We start from the raw sequence: 19582 nt of genomic DNA, 5'->3' as shown, positions 1-19582 counted from the left end.
ATGGGTAGAAAAAAAACCAAATGCCTTTTACAAGTTGAGCCCCGAGCAGAGCAAGTGCCAGCTTTGCGAGAAATGCCCAAAGAGGCTTCGATCCTGGGCTAGTGGCTCTCAACGGAGATGCTATTGTTGGATTGGAAATGTGTGGGGAAGTGGTTTTGGCTGCCACGGTGATTGGGGGTCACCACTACTATTTAGTAGTCAAGGACTAGAAGTGCCAGACATCTGCAATGCATGTAGGGACAGTCACACACAACAAAGCATTGTCTTTTTTCCTTTGCAACTTCTAAATGTCCCATGGAACGTCCATGTAGATGAAAAATCCCTGGTGCCCTGGGCCTAACTTTATTTTTGTCTATGAACACAAAGGACTCATTTTGTTTTAACAATGTTAATGTACACTAACATTTCCAGGAAGGAGACTGCTCTAGGAAGTGTTGATCACTTTGGAAAATCATGTGGCCTGGAGTAACACCGCTCAGAAGTTAGAATCACCAGTGCAAGGCACCTGTGTCCCACCTCACTCGTTCCTGTGGTCTTCTTGGTAATTGCACAAACAGATGCAAGTATTTGGCTGCTTCACTGTGTCATCTTATTTCATTGTGCACGGGCACTTTCATAGTAAACGCCTGTTATTTTACTAGACCTGTGCACCAGTATATTGGTTGGATGACAGTAGGCACCTAGGATGGAGCTGCCATCTTACCCCGGCTATGCCCTGGATTTGTGTCTGCACCGGTTTCTCTGCATTGAAGAAAACTTTTCCCAGTGAGCGGCATTATTTAGAGAAATTTGTTGTATTACAGGTATCACTGGTATTTACAACTCACTGATGAAACTACACCACAGTATCATACCAGCAAACTCTACCCTTTGTTTATCAAAGCCCCACTGACTATGCCAAGAGCCCCAGGGAACATTTTTGTTGGAGGAAGTGGTACCCTTACGCCACCTAGTGGACCATGGGAAGGTAGCTTATCTATGACATCAGTTGAGCTCTCCTTTGCAAATAGTAGTAGCATGAATATCTGCTACCATACGCCATCGCTTTATATCTATTAGCTTATTTAATGCTCACAAAATCTGTCATCCTCATCTTGTCCATGTGGAAACCGAGGCACAGAGAAGAGAAGTGTCTTGACTTTCCTCAAGTAGCTAGTGAAAACAGGTCTGGGATTTGAAGTCCGGTAGCCTGGCTTAAGACTGCTGCTCTTAATTACTTTTCTATGGGCTTGCAAGTACCAAGGGAGGGTCAAAGACTACCGAGTAAGTCCCCAGGTTAGGGACAAGTTCTGTTCTGAGAGGAAGTCAGATTCATTTGGAGCTGACAAAGTGACTCTGACACACCTTTGACACAGATTTGCAATGTGAAGCATAATCCCGCACACACAAAAATACAGTAAGTCCCTGACCGTGCTGTGTGAGTGTACACGAATGCACTGTACAGTAAGCATACCACAGCACAACTTTGACAGTGTCTGGTGACATGTGAGCTACTTCTGTGACTGTTCCTATTTAGAGGTGCTCGTGACACAGGTCTGTTCACATCTTAGAAAGTTCACAACTTGAATGTTTGAATGTGGAAGTTTACTGAACACTTGCAAAGATAGAAAGAATAGAAAGTTTAGATTTCTTAGGATATAGGAAAAAACGCTTATCGCTGTATAGACCGTGGAAATCTTTGTGCTCTGTAACGAGGAGGATGCTATTCTGGCCGATCAGGGGCCCCTGGAATGATACCCCACCAATTATGCTGTAAGATTCAGGAGAGCAAAGCCCACATCTCTTTCTTCACATGAGTGTAGTCAAACCCAGACTTGATGTGTGTTCAACAGAACAAGAATTTGCTTTGCTTGCTTGGTGGTACTTGGGATTGAGCCTGTGACTTTCCCACTGAGCTACATCCCCAGCCATTTGTTTATTTATTTTAATTTGAGACAAGGTCACAATACATCACCTAGGCTGGTCTCAAACCTGTGACCCTTCTGCCTCAGTATGCTGGGATTACAGGCATGTGCCAGGAGGTCTGGCTTGAAATAATACTTTTTAATACAACACTTAGATGCAGGTATGATTCCTATACCATCCAACAATCCATTTGAAGTGTACAGTTTAGTGGCTTCTAGAATGTTCCGCTGAGGTGTACAACCCTCCCAACAACTGACTTTTATTGCTCCAGACAAACCTCATGCCTGTTAACTCCCAAACCTGTCAGTCCCATTTCCTCCGACCTCCTCCCAGCCCCAGCCAACCCTGAGCCTACTTCTGTCTCTCCAGATTCGTGTACTCTGGGCATTTCACTGTAAAGGGCGCCATGCATCGTGTGGTCTTTTGTGACTGGACCTTTCTCTCAGCATTTCATTTTCACAATCCGCCCTTGTTGCAGTATGTATCAATACTTTATTTCTTTTAACGGCAGGATAATATTCCTTTGTATGGATATACCACATTTTGTGTATCCCATCATTAGCTGATGCACGTTTGGGTTGTGTCTTGTTTTTGGCAGTTATGAAAAATGTTGTTAGAAACCTTTGTATATAAATTTTTGTGTAGATATAAGTTTTAATTCTCAGGTATATTTTTCTTTGTGTGTGTGTGTATTTCTATGAGTGAATTGCTAGATTATATGGCAATTTCAAGTTCAATCTTTTGAGGAACTTCTAGACTTTTCCAATGCCCATAGCAATTGATTTACAATGCTAGTACCATGGGTGAAGGTTCCAACTTTTCCACGTTTTTCTTCTCAACATTATAATTATCTGCCTTTTTTCTTATAGTTATCCTAATCATTTTGAAGTGGCTTTCTTTTTATTGTGGTGCAGGTCTCTACCTTTTAATTGTAAATGAATCCAATCCCCAATTATTGGAGCCAAACAAAATCACAGCAATCTTGTGGCCGCATTTATTTATTTTAAAGATGCCATGAAGGTAAAGAGAGAATAAGAGACTAACACAAGGTCACAATTAGTGACAGAGACAGAACTCGTGTTGCTGTAACCTAGTTAGTGATATTAACAGGACCTACAGATTTTTTTTTTTTTTTTTTTTTTGTACACAGGATTGAACTCACAACCTTGCGCTTGCCAGGCAGGTGCTTATGCCACTGAGCTAACTCCCTAGCCCAGATTTTTTTTAAAGAATGTAAACTAGGGCACTGAGATATAGCTCAGAGGTCAACATGCTCTAATAATACAAGGCCTTGGGTTTATAAAGGAAGGAATAACAAGAAAGAGAAGAAAAGAAAAAACAAAGGATAAAAGGTCTGATCTAAAACCTGAGTGAACTATAAAACCAGAAATGGATGAATCAAAAACTAATAACATGACCATAAATCGTTACAGTCTTGGCTTTGTGCGGGGTCTTAGTGCAGTGTAAGCTTGTTACGTTGGGTTTCTTGTTTAATGCTAGCATGGTGCCTATTTTACGGAGTTGTTAACCATAAAGGGTCATGATCCTACAGTCCTATATCTAACTATTATCTTAATTCACAGCCATACCGAGAAGCTCCAAGACTCCAGTCCAACCTCCAAAAACCCTTCCTTCTCTCCAAAGGTTTCTCCAAGTAGCGAATCACAGTAAGAAAGTCAGGAATAAGGAAGATGTTGGTGCACGAGAAAAGGCAATAAACGACCAAGACTGAAAAATTAATTAATAATGTAGTTTGAAATCTCAAAACCGATGTCAAAAATAATTCTTGAGCGGTCCATAATGTTGAAGTTGAATAATAGCCAGAAGCTACAGTTGTATTTTCTGCCTGTAAACCTTTTGCTCCGAAGCAGCCTGATCTCTTCTTGTGAGGGCTGAGGTGTGGCTTTTGGCTTTGGAACTGGAGCTCCAACAGGGAGCTTGGAGCACCACCTGAGTGCTGGCATTGCGGGCTGGGCTCCTGTCCTCCTAAAGTCCTGTGCCTGGAGTGTGGACTGCTCATTTCCTTATAGTACAGTTCTATCTTATCTTCAATCATTGTAATGGTAACTGGGGGAGGCCAGTGGGCCATCTTGGATCAGAGGTGAGAACAGAGGAGCACTTAGCACACACTTGAGGTTTATCCTGAGGTGATGGCCTCGGGTCTTAAGCGCAGGTCCTTGGATAAGACCTCTCACTCCTCTCCTCTCCCACCCCCATCCCCAGCATCTGGTGGAAAAATAGATCCCTCCAGGCCCCCTCCCCCAACAAAGGTAGTGTAGGTGGGTGGGTGATTTTCTTGGATAAGCGTCCTAGATTATACCCCCCTGGCTTCTCACCATCACCATCCCCACCACCACCAATTCCGCAGGCGCCGGTGGGCAGGACGCAGCTAGTGGCGGAGGTTCCCGCGGCCGCCTGCAGGGAACTGGTGGCCGCGACGGCCAGCCCGGCTGACACCACCTGGCGGAGTCTCCGGGAAGAGGCTTAAAGGCGAGCACTGCTCGGAGCCCCACGCACTCCGGCGGGAACCGCCCAGAGCTCGCTTCCTTCGGCCGCCCGGAGCCTCGGGGAGGTAAGGTCACCCGCGGAACCCGAGTCGTGGCCGGGTGGAGAGGACCGCGGCTGCCCACCTGGCCTGGCCTGCGGTCGGGGAGGCGGCGCCCAAGTTTTTGCAAGGCTTCAGAGGGCAGCGAGAGCCGAGTGTTGGGGTCGCGGAGACTGCGGGGCGATGATGAGGGGCCGCAGTCTGCAGCCGTCTCGGGACGCATCGCAGGCGGGCACCGACGCACGGTGCGGGGCGCACGCCTGAGCCCAGCCCCGCGCTCCGCGCACTCGGTGCGCTTTGGCCGCGACCCCAGGGAGCCCCAGCCTGCTCCAGGGAGGGGGGGGGACCCCGTTCCGCGCCTTCCCCGAGCTCAGCCTGTGCAGCGGAGCAGGCTCGCCCCGCGGTGGCGCACGCTCTCCCAGCCCGCCCCGACCCCGCCGCGCCCGGTGCACCCCGCCCGGCTCCGGCGCTGCGCCCCTCGCGTCCCCGTCCCCAGCCGCTCGCTATTTTCACACCTCCTAGCGCCCCGGCCCCGGCGCCCGATTCAGCGCTTAGTAATTAATTTGGCGTTTCAGAATGGGCAGCGGGCTGGATAATGGGCGCATTCATCCCCCGGGCTAATCTGAACAGAGGTGGGAAGAAAGGCTTTCACAGACAGAAAATGCCATTCGCCCGCGCTCAAAGCGGCTGTCACTCCCGGAATAAATCGCCGCCGCGCCCGCCGGCTCCTCCGACCCGCTCCGCCCGCGCCCGAGCATCACTCACGCAAGGGCCTTCGACGGGAAAGGCGGGCGACAGCAGGACCCGGGCGGACCGGGAGCCCGGAAGCTCGGGTTCAGGCCGCGAGGTTTGCAGGGGTGGGGGACGACAAAGAGATTGCTTAGAAAATCAAGTGCTGGACTCAAGGAGCAGCTAATCTAAGGCGCGGACGCTGGAGCCTGAGCGCGGTTCTGGTCCAGACCCCAGGGTCCGTCAAAGACCCAGAGTCCTCGCCAGTGCGCCTGAGGTCACACAGCGAGCCCCGGGTCTTCCGCGCTGTGGGTGGAATGCGACACGCAGAGCAGGTGGGGGAGGCAGGACTGCGCTGGTGGACTCCTGACCAGCGCCAGACGTCTCACTCTGGGCTCCTTATGTGGTATCAGCTCCTTTGCCCCAAGGACCTGGGAGGTGACGCTGGTGCCTTCCTCGCTTCCCACCCCAGCCTGGACCTCAGGCTTCTCCCAACCCCGGGAGCCTTAGCTATCAGGTGACGCTGGCTTTATCCTTTGACAGCGTCTTGACCTGGGATGGCCTGCGGGACCTGAATGCTGATGCCTTTCCCTGAAGGCGCCCTTGGCTTTCTAGTGGAACCGGGTCTTGTGCTCCAGTGGTAATGACAAGAGACCCTGAGTGCTGTGGAGCCTCACCGAGGGCAGGGCTGACTGGGCTCCTTCCAGAGTGAAACTCCTGGAACTTGTTTTTTTTTTTTTTTTTTTTTTTCAGCCAGAGCTCACCAGGTGCCCACCTCACTGGACAAATTTGGCCCTGGGTCCTTCTGCCTAAGGCTACCATCCCGTTGGGGGAAGGGGCAGGGGTGTGGCTCTGAGTTCAAATCTTGGCACTTTGAGAGGCTGAAACGGCAGGCAGAGCTGCTAGAGCAATGGGGCCGCCTTGGAAAGGGCAGATGCGTGTTCCAGGGTGTGTAGGGGAGATGGAATCCCACGCCACTCACCAACTTGTGAGTGGAAGTCGCTCCTCCCTGCTGAGGCTCAGTTTCCTCATTTGCAAAACAAGGATAAAATGAGATCACAGTTGGCCCTAAGTGTGGAGGCTCTCAGTAGGAGGATCCTACATTCTGCTCACACCTCCAAACCCACCCCTGCCCTTACACACTCCCCTGGCATCTCTCCAAGTCTTCACCAACGCCTCCCCTCCTGGTGTTAGTGTTTTCTCTCAGGATGCCTCCACCCACTGCTTGCTGCTAGGATCCAGCACTGTTTGCACTGCTTTCTAAGACCTGAAAACTGCCTTTCAGAGCTGCTAAAACCATTATACAGATGGCAATACTGAGATTCTAGTCCCACCCTACAACAGCCAATATTGAGACCTGAGGTGACTTGCTGGTGTCACCCAGCTACTTATGGGACTGGACTAGACCAGATTTCATCAAAGAGTATTGCCCCCCCACCCCCGCCCAGCAGTCTCCTTTCTTCCAAGAGATGGTTCCTGCTTGTTCTTCATGGTACCTATTTATCTAATCAGCAAAAGAATCTTTTCTGCTTCCCCAGATGGGCAGCCTCAGTGTGTGGAGGCTGGTTTAGGAGATGCCCGAGATCCTGAGAATGTGCAGTGAGGGAGGAGCAGTGGGTGAGCTAAGCGTCCTGCCAGATGAGGAATGGCCTAAGTGGGCTGTGGGCTGGCTGGACGTTGAGCCCCCAAACAGGGGGCCTCCTCATACCAACATGCTTGCACAGCTGGACCTAACACTGCATACCGCTGGCCCCACACAGACAGAACAAATGTGCCCAGAGGCCCCTTTAGCAAGGCAAACCTGTCCATGCCAGGGACAGAGTGGCCAGCCATAAGGGGGACCTGTGCCAGCAATAACCCAGGTGCAAGCTGTAGCCCAGAATACCCAGCACCTGCCCATTCACCCTACTGGGACTCAAAGCAAAGGAGGCGAAAGGGGGGTGGGTGGGTGCAGAGGGAAAGAAAGAAGGCAGGGGGCTGAGAAACCACGGAGGACCAGGGAGTGCGGGCAGGGGAGGGACGAGCCCCTATTTATGTAAGCCATTTGTAGCTGTGGATTGTAAAACTGGGCAGGATCCTCTGGAGTAATTCATAGTGTTTGGACAAGACAAACATTGTTCTGCTTTAAACAAACCTCCAGAAAGGTCAGCTTGGTTCATCCCTTTGCTGCGAATAGCTGAGACTATCCAGATGATGAGAAAATCAGATCTTAGCTGAGGGGGCCCAGGCAGGAGGCAGTGGTCTCCTCAGCCCTCGGTTATGCTGGGAGATGACACCCAATGCGGGGAGGGCCTTTGTCTCCCCTTGAAAAACCTGGCTCCCACTCGTGAGCCCGAAGACTTGGGTCATGTGCGCACGCATCACAGGCCATGCCAAGGATAATGCCAAGGACCATCCCAATCCTAGGGCAAGGTCAGCATGACCCACAATGGCAGTTTTTATTCAGGTGAAGGATTGATGGGAAATGAAGGTTCATGGTGGAGGAACTGAATTAGACCCACAAAACACGTGCCCAGATAGCATCCCCGACACCAGAAGAATCCATCTTCCTTACACTGAGATGCCCCGGCTCCTCTATATTCACTCAGCAATATTTTCTGAATGCCTAAGTTACAGAGCCCTGTCAGGTGTTGGTCCGACAGTGTAGTGCCCCCAGCCCCCAACCTTTCCTAAGAAGCAGAGCTGCTTACAATTTCACGGCCAGCTGGTCCACCACCATCATGGCTTCTCCGAGCCCCGGGCCAAGCCCCAGGGCTCGGAATGAGGTCTGACATCTGGCCCAGGGCTCAGTGTTAGCTGCCCTTCGGGTTATGATGGCAGGGATGACTCCACTGAGGAGCGATCTACCTAGCTCCCGCTGACCTGGACACTCAGTGTTAATATTTAGGAAGCAGACTCCCTGCCTTCTTAAATTATGATTCAGTATTAATAGATTTTTTTGCCCTTTAATACCAAATCCCGGTATTAAAAAAAGAAGGAAGAAAAAGCACCTTTCACATATTTCAGAAGAGGAAGTCAGTGCCAGAGAGGGGAGTGACTTTCCTGATGTGGAGATGTCAGTGGGGGGGATTATAAGGACTGGTGCCCAATCCAAACGGTCCGCTTGGTTTCTTGGGCCTGCTAAGCATCCACGGAGCTCCCCAGGAGACCCCGTAAAATGGTGCTCAGCCTGAGGCTCACCAGTGGCTGTCTAGATGTGGTCACATTCATACAAGCTATGTAGTCTCTGGCACATTGGGGTGCTGGCGCGGCAGCTCTTCTTCCTGATGTGTCTATGAGTGGGGGAGAAGCCCCCCTCCTGCCTCTCAAGTCCTCATTTCTTTATCACTTTATTATGACTGAATAATCCACACACTTGTGCAATGTGTTTGGGCTCAGTGATCCTTGTCTGTTCTTATTCTGTGCCACTTTTTTTTTTTTTTTTTTTGTATTTTTACTGGTACCAGGGATGGAACTCACAACCACATGCTTGCAAGGCAGGCGCTTATGCCGCTGAGCTAAATCCCCAGCCCCCAGAACTGATTTCTGATCACTGGTATCTTTGTTGTTTTTTTTTTGTTGTTGTTTTTGTTTTTGTCTTTTTCATTTTTATCGGTACCAGGGATCGAACTCACGACTGCCTGCTTGCAAGGCAGGCGCTTATGCCGCTGAGCTAAATCCCCAGCCCCCTCTTCGCCACCTTTTGGAGTCTAGATTTTCTGCCCATGTGAGGGAAGTTTTCCTTTACTGACATTTGGGAAAAATAATCTAATCTGTTCCACATCATTGATTTTTGCAGTTAGGAAAGCTTGTTCCTTTAACCATAGAAAGTTTTTTATGCAATGATTTTTTATGAAAAACTCTTTCTTCCCATTTTGTTCCAAAATCTTGACTTTTTCCCATCTAAATTAGTAGAATGGGACATAGAAAGTGGTCCCCAGTGTGGGTGGTTTGAATGGGTAACCCCCAGTCCATGTGGATGCCTCACAGCCACCTTTGGGAACATCAGCTTTGGGGCAGTTGGATAAGGCTCCTTGGCCTCAGTTTCCTCATTTGTAATCTCATGGAGCATTCTCTAGGGGCCACCTCTGTTCTTCTCTAACTCTGCTGTCATCTGACACAGTAAAGGCCTTGGGGATGAGGAAGTTGCTGGACCTGCACTGTACCCTGGGAAAGAGTGGGATAGATTCTGCCGTCATCTGTCACCAATGCAGCAGTCCCTAGTCCCTCTGAGGGTCTGGGGTTCTCTAGTCCCCTGGAAGAATGGAAGATGCTGACCCTCAGTTTATAAATACTTCTGAATGATGGCCTCCTGGAGTCCCTGTGGACTGAAGTCCCTTGATTTTGTGGCTCCCATTTTCTACAATGCCCAGGAGGTGATTTACTTACTTTGGGACTGATTTCTGGATCCTGAAAGGGGTGGCAGTGTGAGCTGTAAACAGGAGTTCAAACTGTGTTAACACAAGCAGCAAGAACTTGTCACCCTCGTAGAATGCTCTGAATTCAGTTTTGTGTATAAAGTACAGTTAGATGTGACCACTGCCTATAGGAAGAGAACCCAAAGGAAGACCTGAGGAGTGTTTTACAGCCAAGTGTTAGTGATTCCTCTTTTGTCCCTTTCATTGATCCCAAGCTTGCTTTTTAGATGTGAAGAGGATCTTCTGATTTCTGGCCTTTTGGGGATTGTGGTATTACATTAGGTTCTGGTGTGATACAATTTGGCTCTTGAATAGCCACTAAGTGTCCATGTGTTAAATGCTTGGTCACTGGGGTGCACCACTGGGAGATGGCAGAACCCTTAAGAAGTAGGATCTAGTGGGAGACCTTGAGGTCACTGAAGAATGTCACCCAAACAGTATTGGGGAGCCCAGCACATCCTCTTCCTTTCTGTTTTACTTCTTGATGATGAGATGAATGGCTTTGCTTTACCATATTCTCTCACCATGATATGTTGCTTCACTACAGATCCAAAGTAAAGAGGGCCAACAATCCTGTACAGAAATTTCCAAATCTGTGAGCCAAAATAGACCTTTTATCTTTGCCAATTGATTGTCTCAGGTACTGCATTATAGTGATGGAAAGCTAAGTGACACACTGAGGCCGTTATAACAGAGTCCCACAAACTTGGCTAAAAGCAAGGGAAGTTTATCTTCTTAATGTTCTGGAAGCCAGAAGCTTAAAATTGGTATCATCATGTTGAAATCAAGCTGAGCATGGTGGCCCATACCTGTCATCTCAGTACTACTTGGGAAGCCTAGGCAGGAGGATTGCTACAAGTTTGAGGGTGCCCTGGGCTACATGGTGAGTTCAAAGCCAGTGTCGACTACAACTGTGACATTCTGTTTCAAAAAACCAACAAGAAAAGAAAGAGAGACAGAAAGGAAGGAAACAGGCCAATGGCTGTGCTTCCCGAAGAGGCTGCAAGGGAGACTTCGTTGCCTGCCTCTTTCAGCCTCGGGTGGCTGTGTGCATTTCTTGACTTCAGCCTGGATCACTCCAGTCTGCCCATTTTCACAGAGCCTTCTCCTCTTCCATCTGTAAGGGCTCTCCCTGCCTCTCTCTTGTAAGGACACTTGAGATTTCATTTAGAGTCCATCCCGGTAATCCAAGATGATCTCTCCATTTCAAGACCTTGAACTTGGTTTCATCATTGAAGTCTCCTTTTTTGCCCATATAAGGCAACATTTACTGATTAGAAAGATGAAGACGTGGGTATCTTTGGGGCCCATTTTTCTGCTTCCCAGAACTAGTCACTGCTTTCCCTTGTCCTGATTCTGTGCTCTTTAGCTGACTGGTCAGTCATGCACTCCTGTCTTGGCAGTCTAGGAGGATTCAGAGGGCCCAGTCCTTCAAGAAGCTTGTGCGTTCATTAGAGAGTCTGCATGGCAGAACAAGCAGCCAGGGTTTTGGAGGTGCCAGGAGGGAATTGGACAAGCTCAAATGTCTTATCACAGCCCTCAAGGCCCTGCATGTCTTAGCTCCCCACTCTGCCTCTAAATTTACTGTCCCTCCACTACTCCACTCCCCAAGTCCCCATCAGGCCAGTCTCCTCCTGTCCCTACACAAGCCAAACGTTGGCCCAGAACCTTATGTGCCGTTCCTTCTGCCTGAAGCACCCCACTCATCATATCCCCCAACTGCCTTCTGCACCTCCTTCACTCTGCCCTGCTGGACGCTTCTTAGCTCCTACCAGGGCATTTTGTTCAAAACCCATCTTCTCTCCTGGCACTTGCTGTTCCCTCCTCCGCTTTATGAGTGACCACACCATACTGGAATTGCTCCTCGGCCCCTCCCCACCTCCGCAAGCACTCTGAGATCCGATGACCAGAACTTCCCAGAAGATCCTAACTGCACCCTGTTTCATTTCCAGTTCTCCTTTTGAGGATGTATTTAGACTTTTTTTCCTGCCTAGGAGCACACTGAATTTCAAGTGGACCAGAATGGGGGTGGGGGTGCTCTTCTAAGGGGAATTAATCAATGTGAGGAGGAGCTGTGTGTGTGTATATGTGTGCATGCTGTACAGTTGTGCAGGGGGAACTTACTGGCATGTAGAGCACAGGGTTTAGAGATGGCAAATGTTCCAGTGGTGGGTAGGACCATTCTGCTCTGGGAAGAATATTCTGATGCCAAACGCCAACAACATCTTTGTGGAGGAATACTGTTTGGAGGAAACCATTTATATTGAGTCCCAAAATAATTTTTTCCAATTTAATTGATAGCCATTCTGTAACAGTAGTTCAAATTGTTTATGCGCACAAACATCCCCTACTAAACCTGTCACACGACTTCTTGAGACCCTTTAAAGCATCCTCTTCTCCCTGGCTTCATCCTGGAGTCATCACTTAAGCTGGAGGTCTCACCAAGGGGTGAGAAACCTTCAGACTTCATGTCAATGTTGAATGAGCTGAACCCCAACTCAGGGTCCACAGGGCCCCCCGTTATTTTTCCACTCAGAGGCTGTCCTTTTATTTGTATCCTTTGTAGTCTCCCTCAAGCTGGGTCTTCCATCCATGACAAAGCCTCCAGCCCTCATCATGACCTGTTTGCTTCATTTTAATAGCATTTATCGTCGGACCTTGTCAAAAGCTTTTTGCAAATGAAAGTATGTTACATCTGCTGGTTCCCGCTATCCACAGGCGTTTTCACCCCTTCAAAGAGTCCTGGTAGATGAAAGGATTTGGCAGACTTCTCTTTGGCAGCTCTGGACTCCTGAGCCAAGTCACCCCTGCAAAGAGGAAGCCTGAACTGAAGACACAGATAGCACACAGTAAAAAGATAATCCCCTAGGAGCCCTACATACTATCCAGACCTGTTTCCCGTGTTCTAAACCCTTTTCCAGAACACTCATCTGCCTTGAAATTCTGTTCAAGGATCTGAGATTCCTTAAACAATCCTTCACATGGCCAACCAGGTGAGGTGGACTCTAGAGACATTGAAAGGATGCCCCTAATTCTTCCGGGCTGAGGGAGCTGGAAGACTGACCTGAGGATTATAAATATTAAAGACAACAGGGCTGGAAACGTAGCTCAGTGGTGTAAGCACCTGCCCAGCAAGTGAAGGTACTGAGTTTGATTCCCAGTGCCAAAAAAATAAAAGACAAAACAAACCACAACTGGAACCTAGGAGTACAGCTCTGTGGTAGACCATTTGTGGGAATTCTTGGGTTCAATACTGCATTGCCAAAACAAAAACAAGCACAAACAAAAATCCAGCCGGGCATGGTGATGCATGCCTGTAACCTCAGCACTCTGGGAGGTTGAGGCAGGAAGATTACAAGTTCAAGCCAGCCTGGGCAACTCAGGGACATAGTGAGAAACTGTCTCAAAATAAAGATAAAAAAGGGCTAGGGAATGTAGCTTAGTGCCAAGGCCTGGCTTCCATGCCCAGTACCACAAACAAACTACCATCATATATTGAGCATCCACCCCAAGCCAGCTGCTTTCCTTCTGGTTTCGTCTTTTAGATCTCCACAGCAAGGCCAGTGAGTGTGGCCACCCATTTCACTGCAAAAAACTGACGCTGAGGTGCATAAAGTGACTTAGTGCTCCGTAGCTAGTGGTGAACTGGAATCAAGGCTTATCTGGGGCAATTTCTTTCCATTTCTGAAGGCAACACAATCAATCCAGGCAAGACTGACCATTTTGGAGAGGCTGGATGCTTTCTGGTCAACTCTGTGCAAATTCCACTCTATGCTGGGGTGCTGGGAGCCAGGTTGTCAAGTCACTGTGCTCTAAACTAAACCAGAGGTGCCAGGCCATCTCCCGCTCCTACTTCTGGCAGACCTGAAGCCCACCATGCCACCAGGGATGACTAATACCCAGCCTTACCTGCTTAACTGTAGCTGCTGGGAGGTCCAAACTCTGCATCAGAGCATCTGGGTTCAAGTGCTTGCTTTTCTACTTATTGGTGATGTGACCTCCAGAAAATTATGTCTCTGTATCTGTCTCCTCCTTGGAAGACAGTGATAATAATATCCTTAGAGGTAAGTTCCAATGCTGAGCAGAGAGCTCTGCACACTCAATCTACATGCTTCTTTTAAAAAGTAAAAATCTTAGGGCTGGGGATTTAGCTCAGCGGCATAAGTACCTGCCTTGCAAGCAGGTGGTCGTAAGTTCAATCCCCGGTACCGATAAAAATGAAAAAGACAAAAAAAAAAAAAAAAAAGTAAAAATCTTGGGTCAGGAGGGATTGCTCAGTGGCTGAGCACTTGTGTAGGTAGCATGCATGAGGTCCTGGGTTCCAGGCCCAGCACCACAAAAGTAAAATGCATACTGGTCATCTTGTTTCTCCTTAGCCTTTTGTTCTGGTCCTCTGGGTCACAGCTGTTAGCCTGTGCCATTCAGCACTGCCATACTGGGCATTCCCTTTTCTCCCTACCTGGCCTAGGCACTGGTGTTCTCCTCACCCTGAGGCTTGCCCACAGAGCGTCCTCCTCAGGGTCCCGCATGCACTGTAGGCCTGTCCCTCACCCCACACATATGAAACAACCCAGAGTCCTCTCCAATCTCAACAACCCTCCCGTCTTTATTAAGACACCAGCCAAGCCAAACCGAAACACCCCTGCTCTTTCAGGCCAGAGCAGAATCACCTTCTGTCTCCACTCCTCTCTTGCTTTGGGGCCACAAGCCCCTGGCTCAGTTTTCACTCCCGCCCCAAGCCCTGATGCTGGCCCTTGATGACTTTAATAGCTAGGTGACAGCCTACCCACTCACCTTCCTCTTGCTTTGCAGTAGAGGCCCCTCCTTGGTCCTCAGAGGTCCTCTGTCCAGCCCCAGAGCTGCTGCTCCTCCGCAGTGCTTTGCCCAGGCGTCCAGTTCCAGCACAGCCCCCTCCGTAATCCCCGTCACACGTCCGCTTCTGTATTCCCAAATCCACCAAACCAGATTGGTCTGGGAGAACGTCCTCTAATGATGAGCTTACTCTTTATCAGTGCTGTCCAATCCAGGGCCGACTGGGCAGCGGGCCTTAGATGTTATTAACTCGACTTAATTCACACTGGGATTGAATTAGCCACATGTGGTCCAGACCCCGGCCTGTGTCTCCGCTGCTACTCCTGCCTATCTTTACTTCCTCCTCTCTGCTCTCCAGTTCTGTCTCACCTCAAATCCAGATTAATCCACCTGTCTTTTCTCTGGTCTACACAGGACTGCTGGGAGGAGTGTGTGTGTACCATGACTTTGAAAGCTGGTCACCAACCTCGATAGGGCCTCTAAGTCTTCCTGGCATTGTCCTCTCTCCCTAGTAACCAGACCCAGCGTGTCCATTCTCAAGCCCTGACTCTCCTAGCCCCTCTTGCACTCACAGCATGGGTGTCACTTCCTATTGCATTCAAACATGAGAAACTTTGAACCACCTGATTGCTGATTGTACAAGGGTGCTTTTATCTGTCTTCTCCTCCTTCCTCCAGCTGGCTCCGTCCTATCAACATTTAGGCATGTTCAAATAGCCTTATCTGGGGAACAACAATGAAAAGCCCCTGCCTTCCCTCAATCCCGTGTCACCTCCCTGCTGGGCCCTCTCTTCTCTACCGCTGCAGTCACACTTTTGAAGTTGTCCACCGGTGCAGTGCCTACGTTCTCACCTTTTCACTGCACAACCCGAGGCAGTCTGGCTTCGGTCCCACCGCTCCCCAGCAACTGCCAGTCAAGGTCATCAAGGACTTCCTTGTCGTTAATCCAAAGCATTTCCGATCTTATCTTGACCTTTAAGGCATGTGACGCTGTTCACTGCCCCTCCTTCTCAAGCTCTGTTGTTGCCCATTGGTTTCTAGGACACCTAAGTCTCCCAGGTCCCCCTCCTCCTGTGGCTGCTCCTAAGTTTTCTCAATATTCTCCCTGTCCTGGAGTGCTCCATTCTTGGGCTTTGCAGGTAAAGCTGCGTGCCAAGAATGGTGGCTCCCCCCACCCCAACACATTCCTGACACAGACACCTGGGAATTTGCTTTCTCACCCAAGAACCACACTGTTGTTTTGAACTCCAGTTTGTACTCAGGATCCCGCTGCTCGGAGCCTGACATGCCTTCTCGGGTGTGTATTTATAACCTCCACTTTGAGAAGCTCTCGCAACACTTAGACATCTGTTTTTTCGTTTGTCCCCTCAAAAGGGAGCATGCTTTAGGAAGGGACACTGACAAATTAGAGGGCACTTGGAGAGGCTGCTAGGCGGTCAGAAACCATGTGCTATATGAAATCCATTAATGGGGAGCTTTTTTGCCTAGAAGAGGTAAAAGAGCGAGAGGGAGGAGGGGAGAGAGAGAAACAGAACTGGTTTCAAAAGTTTGAAGAATCATGGGCTTGTTCTGGGCTACTGCGCAGAGCTGGAAGTGAACCACCTGTAAAAACGACAGGTGGATGGATGCTCTACTATATTTTAGAAGATTGCAGATTGCTTGAATCGCAAGGTGTGTGACAGTCCTCCACAACAGAAAATCCTAAAGACAATAAAGTTAGACCTAAGTGACCACAGTAAAAGTGAGGAGTGTCACCTATGCCTCTCTGAAGATGACTGTCCAGGCCTGGCTAGCAGTGGAGATGAGCCACAGTCCACAGCTTGAATTTCCTTGCCCTGCAAGATCCACCAGAGCTCTGTGGACAGAGCGATGCAGAGGAAGGAGGCTGGTGCAGCTCTCCCTGATACAGTCTTGCAGATATTCCAGAGTGTGGATGGGCGGTGTTGGGTGGGCAGTGAGCTGAACACCCCAGTTTGTCTCCCTCAGACCTCTCCTTGCCAGAATATCTTTTCCTGACTCATGTTTTGGTGCAGTGCCATCAGCTTGGTTGAGGGCCATCACAGACCCCGCCCCACTGCTGCTCACTGCTGTGACTCTTGGGGGGATGTTGCTGGGGTGTTTGCTCATTACCTCACACCGGGTTCCCTTTAGGAGGCCCCCCAGGAGAAATTCCTGTCTGATTTTGGTGCCAAGAATAGTTGTCATTCTCTTGAGCAGCAGGTCTGTTTTTATCTCGTGGACAGTGGGAATTATAATGGACATGGTCTCTTTTTCATTTTGGTTGCAGGGAAAGCTTGGGAACAAACAGTGGCCCACCCACAGTAGGTGAAGAGGCTGTTCAGGGGACATTTCGGGACTGTTCCCATCTCTACTTTGTTTTCTCTCTCTTGCTTTTTCTTTCTTGTCTCAGCTGTCCTTATTTTACTGTACAAAACAGCATACAAGGAAAATAAATCACCTCTAGTCATAGTCTCCGGAGACATACAGCTACAACGTTGTCACTTAATGCAGGGTTTTTAAAGGTAAAAATGACTTCCCACTGTACATGTACTTCGATTTCCTTTTTTAAATTTCATGTCTTTCTAAATAACTGAGTGGTCCTTAAATAATTTAAAATTTCTGTGTAGCTCTAGCAACTTAATACTAACACCACCTTGTGCCTGGCTTTATATTTCCATATCCATATATGCCAAAATAAATCCAAAGGTATTATAGAACTACAATATGGACATGCATTATAAGCAGTAAAATATTCATACGTGTCAATTCGTTTGATGCTGGAAACCCTATGAGATAGATAACCTTGTCCCCTTACAAGCAAGGACCCCAGTGCTAGGGTCACATAGCAACACTCGAAGCCAGGTGCTCTGTATCCATAGCAAACCCTCCTGAACCCCAGGGTGCCTTTCACTATATGACTGGGATTTTACAATCCTCAGCGGTTAAATATTTCTTTTATTTCCTTTCACTTCACTTCTAATTTATGTTATTTTGTCATATTTTAAGTACCCTTGTAAGTCACCTGAAATCTTTCCTGCCACAAGGCAAGGCATAAATAAACAGAACGGAGTGGTAAATGGCACACAGAGGCAAAGTTAAAGAGCTACTCCCAGGAGAGGGTGAATCCAGGCTGTCCTTGGAAGAAATGGATTTATTTCCGGGGGCTATGGTGAGCCTCCCTTCCTGGAAGAACTGGCTTGGGTGGCCTGTACTCAGAGACTGGGAAAGGGTAGAAAAGTCTTCCCAGGAAACTGAGCTGAGCCACAGGGGCCATGGGGCCCCTACTTAGATTTTCAGGATTGCAAAACTGCCAGTAAGACAAAAAGAAGCATTTAATGGGGGTCATGAATGGGGCAAGATAGTCCTTGGACCAAAACCAGGACCTGGTGCTTTCCCTCTAGGTCTGTTGCTGGGTCACACCCTTCATCTAAGAAATAAACCAACAGAAATTCGGTCCCAAGGGCTCAGCACAGTAGGTTCTTTCCCCTAAAGGCCTTTTGGTGGCTGCTGCAAAGGATACTGTCACTATCTCCATCCTTTTGTTAAGTGACAATGAGGCCCAAAGAAGTCTGGTGGCCCCCAGGAGATGCTCCATCGGACTATCACTGAGTGGGATCAGCCACTTGACAGACGTGAAGGAGAGAAAGGAGCCCAGGTCCTGCCACGCTATGTCTCATTATGTTGCCCAAACTGGCCTTGAACTAGACTCCTCTTGCCTTAGCCTCTAGAGTACCCGGGACTCAGGCAACATTCCACCCTATCAGGCTAGTAGCTGAGAGATGTTGGGCAAGTTTCTTCAACCTCCTGAAACCTCAGTATCCTCATCTGTAAAATGGAATCAATAACTATGTTCCCAAGTTACTGTGGGCTCCCATGAGATAGATACTCGTAATCCACAGCACCCTTCAAAACGCAAGCAAGGAGGTATCACTGAACCTGCCTTGGGGCATATGGGAGAGCTGGGCTGGCCCTCTATGAGTGGCGGGGCTAATATGGAGGTACACACTGAACCCTTCGACCTACTGCCCACGACAGTACCCTCGTTCCAGACACATAGGCCCAAGGCACAGTGACAAGTCTGGAGGTTGGGGATTCAGGCCAGCAGCTTCTCCTCAACAGACTGAAGGCGGCCTGGGCAGGAAGAAGGAGCAGGGAGAGGTCACATCCTTCTCCCCTTCCTCACGCCCACGGAGCTGCGTGCCCCTAGGGTTGTGCGCGGTGCCACCGGGCCGTCAGACCGGGTCAGAGGAAGGCCCGACCTCGCCTCAGCAAAACAAAACAAAAAAAAAAACCAAAAACCCAAGCACACCGAGACGTGTTTGGCTGGGATGGGGCCGCCCCTCCCCCGCCGGCGCGCTCCCCTGGCTCGGGGCTCCCGGGCCGCACGGGCCGCACGGGCCGCGGGAGACGCTGACAGTAGCCCGTGCGTTCCCCTCCCCCTCCGGGGTGCGCGCCCGGCCCTGCCCCCTCTCCGGGGTTTCCCTGGGCGCCGCTCCGGCTTTCTCTTTGTCTCCGCTGCTCTTTCTCGGGCTCCCCCGGCTCCCACCCGCTCGCGCTCGCCCTCTCGCCCGCGTCCCGGGCCGGTCCCCTGTAACTTTTCTTCTTTCCCGGGGTTAAAACTTGGCTCGCGGGCGGGCGGCTGCTCGCCGACGTGATTGGCCGGCGCCCCGCCCGGCGCCCCGCCCCCGCGCCCCCCGCCCCCTCCCAGCGCTCGCGGCGGCGGCGGCGGAGCCCTCGGGGGCGTGTGTGCGTGAGTGCGCGCCGGCCGGCGGGCGCGAGCGTGTGTGTGCGCCCCGGGCGCGGGCAGGGCAGCGCTGCGGCCGCGGCGGGAGCGGAGGGAGCCGGGCGGCCGCGTCGTCACTCGGGAGAGCGAGCGAGAGAGGCGGCGGCCGGGGCCGGGGCCGGGACAGCGGCGGCCGCGCCGGGCATGGAGCTGCCAAGCCTGCGCTGAGGCGGGACGCGCCCGCGAGAGGCTCTCCGCCGTCCGGCGCGCGGGCCCGAGCCGGGGCCGGGCAAACTTTTCTTTCTCTTTTGCCCTCGCCTGAGGTAAAGTCCCGAGCACGGGCTCCCCGGCGGGGACGCGGTCAGGGGCAGCTGAGAGGGACCCAGCGGGACGAAGGGAGCACAGGATGTGCGGGGTTAGGGGGCCCCGAGCTTTCCTGCGCCGGAGACTGGGCTGCACGGCGGGTTGGCTG

At 50.3% G+C, this 19582-nt stretch overlaps 1 protein-coding gene and 1 long non-coding RNA gene across 3 annotated transcripts in view; one reads left to right on the top strand and one right to left on the bottom strand.

The window, feature by feature from the left end:
- The first annotated feature begins 4329 nt into the window (after positions 1–4329).
- The window catches only part of Ntn1 (netrin 1), a 197135-nt gene continuing 181882 nt past the window's right edge, over positions 4330–19582 (top strand). Inside the window, exon 1 of one of the 2 annotated variants that reach the window (XM_063242122.1) lies at positions 4330–4477. The gene's annotated coding sequence lies outside the window, so the exon portion shown is untranslated. Of the gene's footprint in view, positions 4478–19152; positions 19434–19582 lie in introns of those variants that run through there. The other variant, XM_063242121.1, reaches the window with a different exon arrangement.
- Positions 11853–19244, bottom strand: LOC111755723 (uncharacterized). Its single transcript, XR_010045214.1, has 3 exons — positions 14371–19244; positions 13486–13608; positions 11853–12383 (listed from the first exon to the last, which is right to left on the bottom strand). It is a non-coding gene; the product is annotated as an uncharacterized LOC111755723 (long non-coding RNA).

This window comes from Cavia porcellus, unplaced genomic scaffold, assembly GCF_034190915.1.
Source record: "Cavia porcellus strain 051 isolate PalLab524CR breed Dunkin Hartley unplaced genomic scaffold, mCavPor4.1 scaffold_32, whole genome shotgun sequence".
In the NCBI taxonomy this organism is placed as follows: Eukaryota; Metazoa; Chordata; class Mammalia; order Rodentia; family Caviidae; genus Cavia; species Cavia porcellus.
Note: the sequence above shows the minus strand (reverse complement) of the source record. Positions and strands in the feature narration are given on the sequence as shown.